This window comes from Tachypleus tridentatus, chromosome 3, assembly GCF_004210375.1.
Source record: "Tachypleus tridentatus isolate NWPU-2018 chromosome 3, ASM421037v1, whole genome shotgun sequence".
Lineage (NCBI taxonomy): Eukaryota > Metazoa > Arthropoda > Merostomata > Xiphosura > Limulidae > Tachypleus > Tachypleus tridentatus.
The window spans coordinates 64,713,832-64,726,698 of NC_134827.1; the positions used below are offsets into that span (position 1 = coordinate 64,713,832).

The 12,867-nt window shown below is 42.5% G+C and overlaps 1 long non-coding RNA gene across 1 annotated transcript in view; it reads right to left on the reverse strand.

The window, feature by feature from the left end:
* LOC143247000 (uncharacterized) overlaps nt 1–11,995 on the reverse strand; it is a 256,411-nt gene extending 244,416 nt beyond the window's left edge. Inside the window, exon 1 of the long non-coding RNA XR_013026304.1 lies at nt 11,812–11,995. This is a non-coding gene — a long non-coding RNA (uncharacterized LOC143247000). The remainder of the gene's footprint in view (nt 1–11,811) is intronic.
* Between the last annotated feature and the right edge of the window lie 872 nt (nt 11,996–12,867).

The following is a 12,867-nucleotide window of genomic DNA, read 5'->3' on the forward strand; positions in this document are numbered from 1 at the left end:
TCATCGTCTTCTTCGTTGCTAACCGACTGGGTTACCGGCTCATCGTCTTCTTCGTTGCGCACCGGCGCCAAATTACCGTTCTGGCTCATCGTGTGGCTTCGTTGCGCTTTGCTCCTGCCTTTACGGCTCATCGTCTTCTTCGTTGCAGCGCAACCATAGCCTGGCTCATCGTCAGCTATTTCGTTGCGCGTTAGCTTCGTTTGCAAGCTCTAAAACAAATGTTCGTTGCGGCGCAGCAAATTTCGTTTGCAGCTCATAATCTTCGTTGCGGCGCAAAACCGCTGGTTTGCGGCATCGTCAGCCTGTTCGTTGCGCTTTAACCGTGGGTTTACGACTCGCTCGTGTTCTTCGTTGCAGCTGCTTTCCTGCCTTACGATATCGTCTTCGTTTGCGCGTTAGCGCCATAACGTACAGCTCATCGTCTTCTTCGTTGCAGCGTTGCTTTCTGCCTTTACAGGCTCTGCTCGTCAGCTGTTCATTTGCGCGTTGCTTCTGCTGTACAGTATCATCATCGTCTTTATTTTCGTTTGCGGCAGCCATTCGTTTACCGGAAACTCATCGTCATTTCTTCGTTGCGGCGCAACGTACCGGTTGCAATCATCGTCGATCTTCTTTGTTGCGGCGCAACGCCATTCGTTTACCCAGATCATCGTCTTCTTCGCTTGCGGCGCTGCAACCATTTCTCGAAATCGTCTTCGTGCGGCGCAACCACTTGCCAGCCCACCGGCTCATCGTCTTCTTCGTTGCGCGTTGCTGCGCCACCCAGCTACGAGCTCGCTCGTGTTATTCGTTGCGCGTTGGCGCCACCGCAGCCTGATCATCGTCGCTATTTCGTTGCAGCTTTGGTTTATGACTCATCTCGATCTTTCTTCGTTGCGGCGCAGCAAACCTGGTTGCAGTCATCGATGTTTTGTTGCGGCGCAGCGCCATTGGTTTACCGACTCATCGTCTTCTTCGATTTGCGGCGCAGCAAACTGGGTTTCCGATCGCTCGTCAGCTGTTCGTTCGCGGCGCAATACACCATGACTCATCCACGTCTTCGTTGCGCGTTTAGCGCCATGCAGCCGGCTCATCGTCTTCTTTCGTTGCGCGTTAAGCCATACAGCCCGCAATCATCGTCGTATTCCGATTGTTGCGGCGCAGCCATTTCGGTTTTTTTGACTCATCGTGGCTTCGTTGCGGCGCGAAAGCCACTGGTTTGCAATCATCGTCGGCTATTTTCGCGCATTTTAACCATTCGGTTTGACTCATCGTCGTATTTCTGCGCAGCCATTTCGTTCGCAATCATCGTCTTCTTCGCTGCGGCGCAGCCATAGCGCAGCTCATCGTCTTCTATTTCGCTGCGGCGCAACCACGCTTTCCGATCATCAATCGGCTGTTCGCAGCTAAAACGCAAGCCAGCCTTGTTAGCTGAACCGTCGTCGCTCGCTGGCATTTTAGCCATTCGGTTTACCGAGGCTCATCGTCTTTTCGCTGCGTTTTAAAGCCATTGGTTCAATGACTCATCGTCTTCTTTTCGTTGCGCGTTGCTTCCCCTGCTCTTACCAGGCTCGCTCGTCTTCGTTGCGGCGCAAGCTCTCATTACGGTTGCTCATCGTCAGCTAATTTCGTTGCAGCGCGAAAACCATTCTGGTTATAACTCATCGTCTTCTTTCGTTGCGCTTTTAACCATTGGTTTACCGACTCATCGTCGTTTCTTCGTTCAGCGGCTGCATTCGACTGGACGCGCTCAATCGTCTTCTTCGTTGCGGCTGCAACCATTGCTTTGCAATCATCGTCTTCTTCCTATGCGGCTGCAACGCCACTGGCTGCAATCAGGTCGTCGGCTATGCAGCGCATGCAGCGCACGCTCATCGCACATAGCGCGCAGCTTTCGCGGTTATCAGTCCTCTTCGCTGCGGCTGCGCAACCATAGCGATCATCGTCGTGGCTCTTCGTTGCGGCGCAGCGCCACTGGCTTTACAGAGCTCATCGTCTTTCGCTGCGGCGCAACCATTCGTTGCAGCTCATATCGCTGCGTACAAAGCGCCATTCGTTTCAGGCTCATCGTCTGCTTCCTTGCGGCAAACTTTTGCAATCGTCGTCTTCGTTGCGGCGCAAAGCAAATTCGTTTGTCAATCGCTCGTCATTTCGTTGCGCGCAGCGCATTGGCCTGGCTCATCGTCTTCACTTTCATTGCTGCGTTGCTTTCCAAGCGGTGCAATCTCATCGTCTTCTTCGTTGCGCGCTTTGGCGCCATTGGCATTTGGCTCATCGTCTTATTTCGTTGCGGCTGAAACCTGCTTTTGCAATCATCGTCTTCTGTCACGCTGCTTTGCAGCCGATTGCGGTTTGATGCTCATCGTCTTCTTCGCGCTGCGGCGCAGCGCCATTCGTTACAGGCTCATCGTCTTCTTCTTCCGCTGCGGCACAGCGCCACTTCGTTTGCCGCTCATCGTCAGCTATTTCGTTGCGGCACTGCGCCACTGGTTACAGGCTCATCGTCTTGCTGTTCGTTGCATTTTTCGCTCACTGCCTTGCATTGACTCGATCGTTAAACTTGCTGGCTGCGCGTTAACCACTTCGGTACTGAGCTCATCGTGGTCAATTTCGTTGCTGCAGCGCCCGGCCTGCCCTGCGATAATCAATCGTCGGCCTGTTTGCGCTTTTGGCACCATACGTTATGGCTCGCTCGTCTTCATTTGCACGTTGGCGCTGCCAGCAGGCTCATCGTTCTTATTTCGTTGCGCGGCAGTTCCACTGCCAGCCTGCAGGCTTCATCGCCTGTCATTTCGTTTGCGGCTGCTCCGCGCTGTACAATCGCTCGTCGCTATTTCGTTGCGCGTTTAGCGCCGACGGTTACGAGCTCATCGTCTTCTTCGTTGCGGTTGCGCCATTGGTTTACCCGGCTCATCGATCTTCTTCGTTGCGGCGCAACCATATGCGCCCGCGGGCTCATCGTCTTCGGTTTCGTTGCGCTGCTCCATTGGTTGCAATCTCATCGTCTTCTTCGCTGGCGCAACCGGCGTTTTGCGTTGCCCAGCCCATGACTCATCGTCGCTGCGGCGCAACCATTGCGTTTTCGATCTTCTTCGCTTATGGCGCAACCATTCGGGTTACTGACTCATCGTTCGCGCTCTGCCAGCGCAGCGCCATTCGGTTTGCGATCATCTTCTACTTCCTGCCAGCGCCATTTCGGCTTATGACTCATCGTCTGTTCGTTGCGGCGCAACGCCATAGCAGCGCTTGCTCAGGCTCGTCATTTTCTTCGTTTGCGGTTACTTGGCGCCATGCCTTCCCGCGACTGTATCGTCAATATTTCGTTGCGTTTTGCGCCGCCATGCGTTTGCAGGCTCATCGTCTTCGGCTGTTTTCGCGTTATTTTATGTCCGCGAATGACCGATCGTCGGCTGGTTCACGGTTGCGGCTGAAAGCGCATTCGGTTGCAACCATCAGCTCGTGTTCATTCCTTTGCGGCGCGACCATAGCGCATGCAATCATCGTTCTTCGCTGCGCGCTGCTTGCCACTTCGTTGCAGGCTCATCGTCTTTATTTGCGTTGCGGCGAAAGCCGACTGGTTTACCGATCGTCAGCTATTTCATTTCTGGCGCAGCCATTCTGGGTTGCAGAAATCATCGTCATCATTTCGCTGCGGCGCAGCCGTCTGCACAGGCTCATCGTCTTTCGTTGCGGCAACCTGCGTTGATCGCCATCTTCGTTCGTTGCGCGAGCTCATCGTCGGCTGACTTCGTCTTCGTCGCTGGCGCAAAGCAATGCTGGTTTGCGACTCGCTCGTCATTCTTCGTTGCGGCAACGCCAGCCCTGGCTCGCAATCATCGTCTTCTGTTCGTTGCGGCTTTGCTCAACCAGCAGCTGACCCAATCATCGTCATCTTCGGTTGCGGCTTTGCTTCGCATTCGTTTACCAGCGACTCGATCGTCGTAGTTTCTTCGTTGCGGCTGGTGCAACCATAGCAGCCTGACTCATCTCGTCTTCATTCGTTTTGCGGCTGGCGCTCCTGCCGTTGCGCAGCTCATCGTCTTCTTCGTTGCGCGCAGCGCCTGCCTTTATGGCTCATCGTCTTCTTCGATTTTACGCGGCAGGGCCTGGCTCATTATCGTCTTTTCGTTGCCGGCAATGCGCCAGCTCGTACGGGCAATCGTCTTCGATGCTTATTTGCGGCTGCTGCTAACCATGCGTGGTCTCGATCACTCGTCGGTATTTCGTTGCGGCTGGCAGCGCCATTGGTATGCGGCATCATCGATCTTATTTCGTTGCGGCTGGCGCCATAACAGCACATAGCATCGTCTTCTTCGCTGCGGCGCAACCATTCGGTTGCAATCATCGTGTTTCATTGCGGCGCAGCCTTGCGGCGCTCATGCCGTCATCGATCTTCGTTGCGCGCTGCAGCCATTTCGTTTACCGCCACATCGTCGTTCTTCGTTGCGGCTGCAACCATTCGTTTGCAGATCAATCATCGTGGTTTCATTTCACGGCTGCGGCACCAAAAGCGCCACCGCGGTATATCGTCATCTGTTTTCGCCTGCGGCTGGCTCCTGCAAGTCTTGATGACTGGTCGCGTTGGTTGCGCATCTTTGCTGTGCACTAACTCTTACATGCGATCCTCTTCGTCGCTACTTTTCCGCTATTTTGCTGCTTTCTTCCGCTCGATCCTCTTCTTCGTTGCGCGCTGGCACCTGGTTGCACGGCTCAAATAATCAATTGGCATTTGTGCGCTTTTGCCGCCATTTTACTGATCATCGTCTTCTTCGTTGCGGCAAAACCAGGACTGGTTTACTGATCATCGTCTTCTCGTTGGTGCGGCTGGCAGCGCCATTCTGGTTGCAAATCATCGTCGGCTATTTCGTTGCGGCTGAAAACCATTCGTTTTGCGTATTCGTCATCTTCAGCTGGATCACGGTGCTTTTGCAACCATTGCGGTTTACCGGCTCATCGTCTTCTTCGTTGCGGCGCAAACCATTCGGTTGCCGAGCTCGTCGTCTATTTCGCTGCGGCGCAGCTCGACTGGTTTACCGGCTCATCGTCTTCTTCGTTGCTTCAACTCACTCATTATATAATGCCCCTGTGAAAATTATATCTACAAAAATATATTTATCTATACATATATCTTCTGTTTGTCTGTCTCTCTATCGTTCTTTATATCTATCTATATTCTGTTTGTCTTTCCGATTACCTACTGTACTATATATACATAAACTTGTTATATTACGAAGTTCTTAGTTAAACATTTCATGATGCTTGCGTTATGTTGTGACGCATAATGTTTTATATTACATAGGTGTACTTGGATACATCAACCAATATTCTGTTTATCTCTGTCTGAATGTCTGCCTACATTCTGCCTATATTTCAATCTACCTGTACTCTGTCTATATCCTTTTCTGTCCTCCGTCTCTCAATCTGCCTGTATGTCTTTTTATCTTCTGTTTGTCTGCATACTTATATATCTACCTGTCTGTTAATTTGTCTGAGTCAGTAAGGTAACAAACCGATTACCTACTGTACTATATATACATAAACTTGTTATATTACGAATTTCTCAATTAAACATTTCGTAATGCTTCCGTTATGTTGTAACGCATAATGATTCATATTACATAGGTGTACTTGAATATCAAACAAGGGTGATAATGTGCTTCGAAGCAATTAATTAAGCTAATTTACTAAATTAGCTTCCTTCGCGAACCTCTGATATCGTCCATCATCATGCTGGACTATTTACATCAACCCATGAATCGTGATTACATACGCTAGGTGACTTGAGGTTGTGCAATAGCCCAGAAAATATCCAGTCTGACTTGTAGACTTGTATCTCATTTAAATTTAGTTCGAATAATCGTATCATACATGTATGTATGTATAATTTGTTCAGTTGTACTGCTCTCAATACTGGAAATAGTGATCTCTATTCGAATTCGGACGATACCATAAAATATTCCTCAGACGTGAAGCTGTGGATGCATTATAAGAGTGACAGCCATTCCCTAGGGTGAATAGCGGGTGTTATGGTGCTGTCAACTCCATTCGTTCCGTTTGAAAAATTACAAACATCGGCAAATACTCTTAGTAGCTGAGGCTTAAACAGAAAATAACGCTGTTTGTAATGCAGCAGAAACTAAGCCGACCGTATTAAAGTGAAAAAATCCATAATGACATTTTATATGTAAATGATAGTCGTAAGGCTGGATTATCTGCTGTGTCCAAAGCGGGAAATCAAACTCTGGATTTTAACGATGTAAATCCGTAGACTGTTCCATCAGGAGACAGAGTTCTGACGCCGAAAGAATCGATTACAAATTTTGACGAGAAAAATATTTAGACTTATGGTTGTTTTGTTTTATTTTATCAGTAACTTTGTTTATTTGTAGTTAAGCACAAAGCTGCACAATGGGCTAACTGTGCTCTGCCCACCACAGCTTTCTGGCGTTGTTAGTCCGCAGACATACCGCTGTGCCATTGTGGGTGGGCTTTCTTTTAGTAAGAAAATATAAAAAAACTAACGGAGTTCTAACGGTTTACACAACGATCGTTTTTTTACATTTTCATTTTTACATTTACATAATCCAGATGGCGTAACCAAGTTTCTTCCACACAGTTCTCTGAAAGTCTAACGTTTGACATTACAAAAAACTACAGAATGTTTCTGTTTCAAAGATATGATGTGATATAGATCGCCAGATGCCTAGAGATGCATGGATCTCTCAGCAGGAGTTGATGCCTCGGAGGTTCGTGGTTTTGTTATATTTAAATAGGTCATAAAACTGAGAAGGAAAAAATACAACAATGTATTGTTACTATGGTCATAATTTCCATCTTACGCTTATGTGATTGCAACTGTAACTTTCTAACGTTGTGGCGAGTTAAGACTAACGGGAACACCTGTACTTATCTTATTTTTGAAAACAAATAGGGCAATTACGCAACTATACTCGTGTTATTTTACTTTATTGTGTAGCAAACGACGTGATAATGTACTATCCACTGAGAAACTGCCTGCGACCTGACAAAGAAACTTTGTTTTAAAACTTTATGTGATTTCCATCTGATGCGAACATCTGCGGAAAACTATATTTGGTCTTTGTGTGCGATGATTGGTTGCTGGAAATATATGCTCATTTCGATACGTTGAATCAGTGTTTGTTCTGAAGTTTGGAAACTAAAGAACCAGTACGCGTTTCAATATTTCAATCACGTGTTATTAAAGGCCCCACCTACTGACCGTATCAACTCGAAGAACATGGAAGTTCACTGCTTACAATTGCACCTGGTGTTCATGCAGAACACACAGTGTTAAATAACAGACGACAAATGAAGTCATCCCGTTTTCGTTAACACAACAAATAGAAAATTCGAGATTTTCTCAACAGCTGTTGATTCAGTTATGGATTATGGTTTAGGTTTGTTTACACGTTTCTCATAAGTCACAGCAGGAAGCCTGAAGAAAAGAAATCGCGAAGATTTGTCTGCCACTTTCCAAAACGGTTTGGACTAGCTGTTTCGAATAGTAATGTTCTCTGTCAGTGCGCAGTATGTTCAATTTCAAGTTGTGGTTCTGTACAGTGACCCAGAAAGATGGCTTTTGTGTACGACTGCTTGCCTTTGCGACAGTAAAGATAGCTTAGCTCCACTATTCTTCGGGAGGTCTTGAATATTTATAAACGATCCTTTCTACAAATATTGTGTAAGTAGAACGAATCCATAATATTCCACTTATGACAAAATAAAAAACTGACACCTATGCTTGAGAAATGGAAACGCCTTAATTCGAGGATTTTCATTTTTTGCTTACAAAAAACACAGTCTTGGGTTGAAAGTGCGATTGGATTGTCTTATAGCAAAGCCACATCGGGCTATCTGCTGAGCCCACCGAGGGGAATCGAACCCCTGATTTTAGCGTTGTAAATCCGTAGACATACCGCTGCACTAGCTTCCACAAAAGATGTCCGCAATTTTACCAGACAGACAGACAACCGTTTGAATGTTACCTTTATTCGTATGTATTTCGTATTCCTGTGAAAACAACAGTCATCTGAAAGAACTGGTCTTCGTCTTGGTGATTTATATAAATATATAGTTAATTCAAACATTAAACAAGATGGAGACAAAGACCTCTGTCTGTAACCCAAACACGAACCAATTATTTTCTTTTTTGTGTTTGTTTTGAATTTCGCGCAAAGCTAAACGAGGGCTATCTGCGCTAGCCGTACCTAATTTTGCAGTGTAATACTAGAGGGAAGGCAGCTAGTCATCACCACTCACCGTCAACTCTTGGGCTACTCTTTTACCAACGGATAGTGGGATTGACCGTCACATAATAACGCTCCCACGGCTGAAAGGGCGAGCATGTTTGGTGTGACTGGGATTCGAACCCGCGACCCTCAGATAACGAGTCGATACCTTAACCACCTGGTCATGCCGGGCCTTTTCTTTTTTACCAATATCAACTTCATAATTTAAGAAACTTTATGGTGTGCACACGAATCTTTTCTTCACTGACGTGAGGTGAGAAACATTTATCTGCTCCATTGTTTTGCCTCTTATTAAGATGTGTTTCTATGAGATTTTATACTTGAAAGAGTTCTATCACACGAATTAAAAAAACTATTTAAAAAAGACTGAAAAGTCCTAAATTTTAGTAGTAAGTGTTGCATTCAAATGTCTTTCAGTGAACTGGTTGTTTTGATGCTGCACTCAAACTGATCATAAATAATTCATTATGCCTAAATTTTAAAACTTCAAAGCATCAACTGTAGAACTTTCGCTGTCAACATTGTCGGCCGTAATCCCAATAATACGTCACAAGGTTTGACGAATTTAGTTTTTGACTAGTTCTGATTTCATGTACTTAACTAAAAATGCAAAACAACTAATATATGTCTAAAATTAATTAAATAAAATAATAAAATTCGTTCTAACCGTCATTACTAACAAAGCTTAATGAAACTAAATATAAAACAAGGGAACAGGTAACCATTTACTTAAGTAAAAACTTAAAGAATAGAATAAGAAAAAACCTGCAAAATAAAACTGGAATTCCTCTGACAGAATGTTTATTTAACGAGTCCATAGGCGACTGTCTTAATCCTTTCTCTGTTGTTCGAGTGGAGGGGATCACCATGAAGATAAAGTTTTCCATCACAATCACATATAAACTTGTCTATCACGTTCTCAGCTAAAGATCAAATTACGTCTTCAAAGATTAACGGTTTTCCACAGTGAATTAAACAGAGTGGTAATCACGATTTGTCGAAATTTGACCAAGTAGAAAAAAAACGCAGTTAGAAAGACCGTATGACGTAGAAAAATAACGAAAAAAATGTTTACAATTTGTGAAACACACGTCTGTGACAAGAACTATATTTCGTGATGAAAAAAAAACCCACTTGAAATAAAAATGTATCTCGGAACGGCTGGTATGGGTATTAACACTTTTATTGATAAGGAGAGAACAACGTTTTGGTCTTCCTAGGTCATCTTCAGGTTAACAAAGACAGTTTGTAATAGGCAGTTGCCGGGCACATGTCTTAGGGACGAGAGTATAAACGGGTACAGATGGATGTTAGGTTATTAATTAGTATAGGTATAAAGGTGTTCCTTTATATTGGTTTAATTTTAGTTTTAGTTGCTGTATAAGTAGAGCTTCTTTGATTCTATGTTTGTTTATATTTGTTTCCATACTTAGTATCTGGGTGGTTTTTATTCAAAATCCAGGTACAAAACTAAAAACTACACTAACAAACTCAACACCGACACAATTTATAAAACAGAATGCAACAACTGCCGCGACATCTATATTGGAGAAACAAGAAGAAAAATGGAAAGTAGCTTCAAAGAAAACTTTTTTTGAAATTACAAACTGTCTTTGCTAACCTGAAAATGACCTAGGAAGGTCGAAACGTTGTTCTTTCCTTATCAATAAAAGTGTTAAAACCCATTCCAGCCGTTCTGAGATACAAAAACTATAGATATTTGCAAGGTTTCGAGCAGAAGCCCTTCGTCAGGCAGTTTAAACTGTGTTACACAGAAAAAAAATTCAGTTTCAGTTATTGCCAGGTTGTCTCGAATCAGGCCTGATGACCCCAGTGGTGTCAGTCATCATCAGGTTGTACTAGAAAGAGGCATAATGAACTGAGTGGTTTCAATTGTCGTCAGATTATACTCGAAATAGATCTAACGAATTATGTGGTTTCAGTCATCGTCAGGTTGTACTCGAAGTAGGCCTAACGAACTCAATGGTTTCAGTTATCTCGGGTTGTATTTGAAGTAGGCCTACTGCTGATACGTACAGTAAACTCATTCATTATAAGTGTTTAACACATTGAATTTTGACTTTTCGTTTAGTTCAATAAATCATAGAGATGACTATAATATTTTTTTCTTTCAACTGATTTTTCGTTTTATCTTCCTTGAACCAGTCCTACTATTTGTTGTTAGAGTCTTCCAAAAATTTGCAGTGAGTGTTGTTGGCTTCCCACAAGATGAAGATGACCAGCACACTAAGTGTCTGACGTAGCTTTGCGCAAATACCCAAATCAAATAAATTAAAAATACAAAAACAACCCAAGTAAAAAAAAAAATCGAATCACAACAGAATAGTTTAGTTGTGGTGACGCTTTGAATAACAGTTCTTCGTAAGGCGTTATCAATATACGTAATTTTAATCTTGTTTGAATTATACGTCGTGTTAAAATATTGCATTCCGAAAGTCTTAATTTATGAACATCACGGATTTTAATATTATCCATAAGACAATTAAACAGTTGCCATGTTCCGGTGCTTCATTTCTTCAAAAATAACATAAAAACATATCTTTTTATCACATTATTTTGACATTTTAATGAACATTTTGCTAACGACACGCCACCTAGAGAAGTACAGGGTGTTCGGAAAGTCACTGTGCACTTGTATATTTATTGACAGACGTGTTTCAATATAGAATACAGGAGGTAAATATGAATGATATTATAAACAATGTTAAAAGGTACCCCCGTTGGCATCAATACAGGTCTGGATCCTTCTTATTTTGTTTCTAAATACCACTATCAGTTGCTGGCTTGAAATAGACTGAATAAAATATGATTACAAAACTGCACAGTGACTTTCCGAACACCCTATATTACAAGTTGCAGAACCTCCAACATAACATCATTAGAGAACGAAGTGAACATAGTGCGATATAATAAACTTTGAGAAAGTAGCAAAAACAATTAGAATCGAATAAACTAAAAGCCAGAACTGTGTAAAAAGTAAGACAACATTAAATAAACTGACGAATCAGGCAATGAGAAATAATACAATTGTGTTAAACTAGGAACCAAACAACAAGATAATACATTTTTAATAATTGAATGAAATAAGAACTAGATACTGAAAAAAGTTTATAGCAAAATCAGCTGGGTTACATTCTTCATTACGGTATGAAGAATGTAACACTAAATAATGCGTTGAGACTTAGGGTGTAGCTAAGACAGTATAATTCTCACCATTGCGGGAACATTTCATAAATAGAATTTAACATTCGCTAGCTTCTCAGACTGGGTAGACAAAAATAAAAACAAACAGGAAAAGGAAGGACAAAAGTGTGCAGTGCAGTTTGTAAGTGTATGTTTTTTGTTTTTCACAGTTACTCAAATTTCTTTATTTTCATGACGTAGTCAGTTATCGAATTCTTACTCATTTTAGGCTTAGAGGCCCTGTTTTATCGTCTTCTTGCTTAACCTACTTAAGTTCAATTATACTCACATTTTTTTAAAAAACTTGATTTTAAGTGAAAGTTCCTAGAATTAAACTTAAAAATATTAAAAAACTTACCTGAAATGGAATTTAAGGTACCATACATTTCTTCTTTTTAGCTAATTATTCTCTGACATACTCAACTCCCGTTTTCTCAGCCGGTTTCAGTAAGCGTATAATATTTTAGCGCCATCTGAACAAATCGTAAAAATATATTTTATTTATTAAATAATGTGAAAGTGTCACCACAAACAATTTTTCCGTGCAGCATCTCTCATTACCTTTTACTCACTTCATTTAAATACATTATCACACGATGTTGAAGCTGGATTTCGAAAATCCGATCGAGTTTGTGCTTAAAAGTGTTACTTCTTACTAACTAGACAAAAAAGTTCAACTCAAACGATTTATCGAACTTAGCGACACGTTATCATATATAGATATGTTTGCTCTGAGCAGGAAGATTTTTTTTTGTGCGAATGTAACATTGAGGTTGTTAAGGAAACCTTTCTTCATTCTTTCTCATTTCTATGCTATCAGTGAAGCTAAAAGGAGAAAAAAAATGTCCATATCAAACCAAATCTTATTTAAGTTTTAAAAACAACAACAATAACAAACGAAACGATAACAGATATCGGAAAACACGCTAAACGTGATAGAGATATCGTTCTCGAATTAGCAGAATAAACGCTGAACAAGTACAGAAATCGAAATGTTCTTGAAAATTAAAAACTTAACGAAGTGCCAAGTTTTGTTTTACAGAAAGAATAACAGCAAAAACTCACGTAGTGTTAAATTACAATATTGATTAAAATCATTCCACAGTTTTTGAATGCAAGCTCAGACGGACGTTATTTCTTTGTTATTTTTCGGTAAGTTTAACTTCTCGAAATATATCGTTACTTGAAGTCATAAACAGTGAAATACATCTGAACAATGGCTCGGCATGGCCAGGAGACTCGACTCGGAACCTGAGAGTCGCTGGTTTGAGTACCCATCACACCAAATATGGTCTTATAGTTATGATTGTTCAGAAAGTATGCATCTTATGTTTTATCAAAGTATCGCCAAATTTTTGCAATACTCTGTATTTATGAATAGGAATAGAACATCAAACGTTAGTTTGTTTTAAAG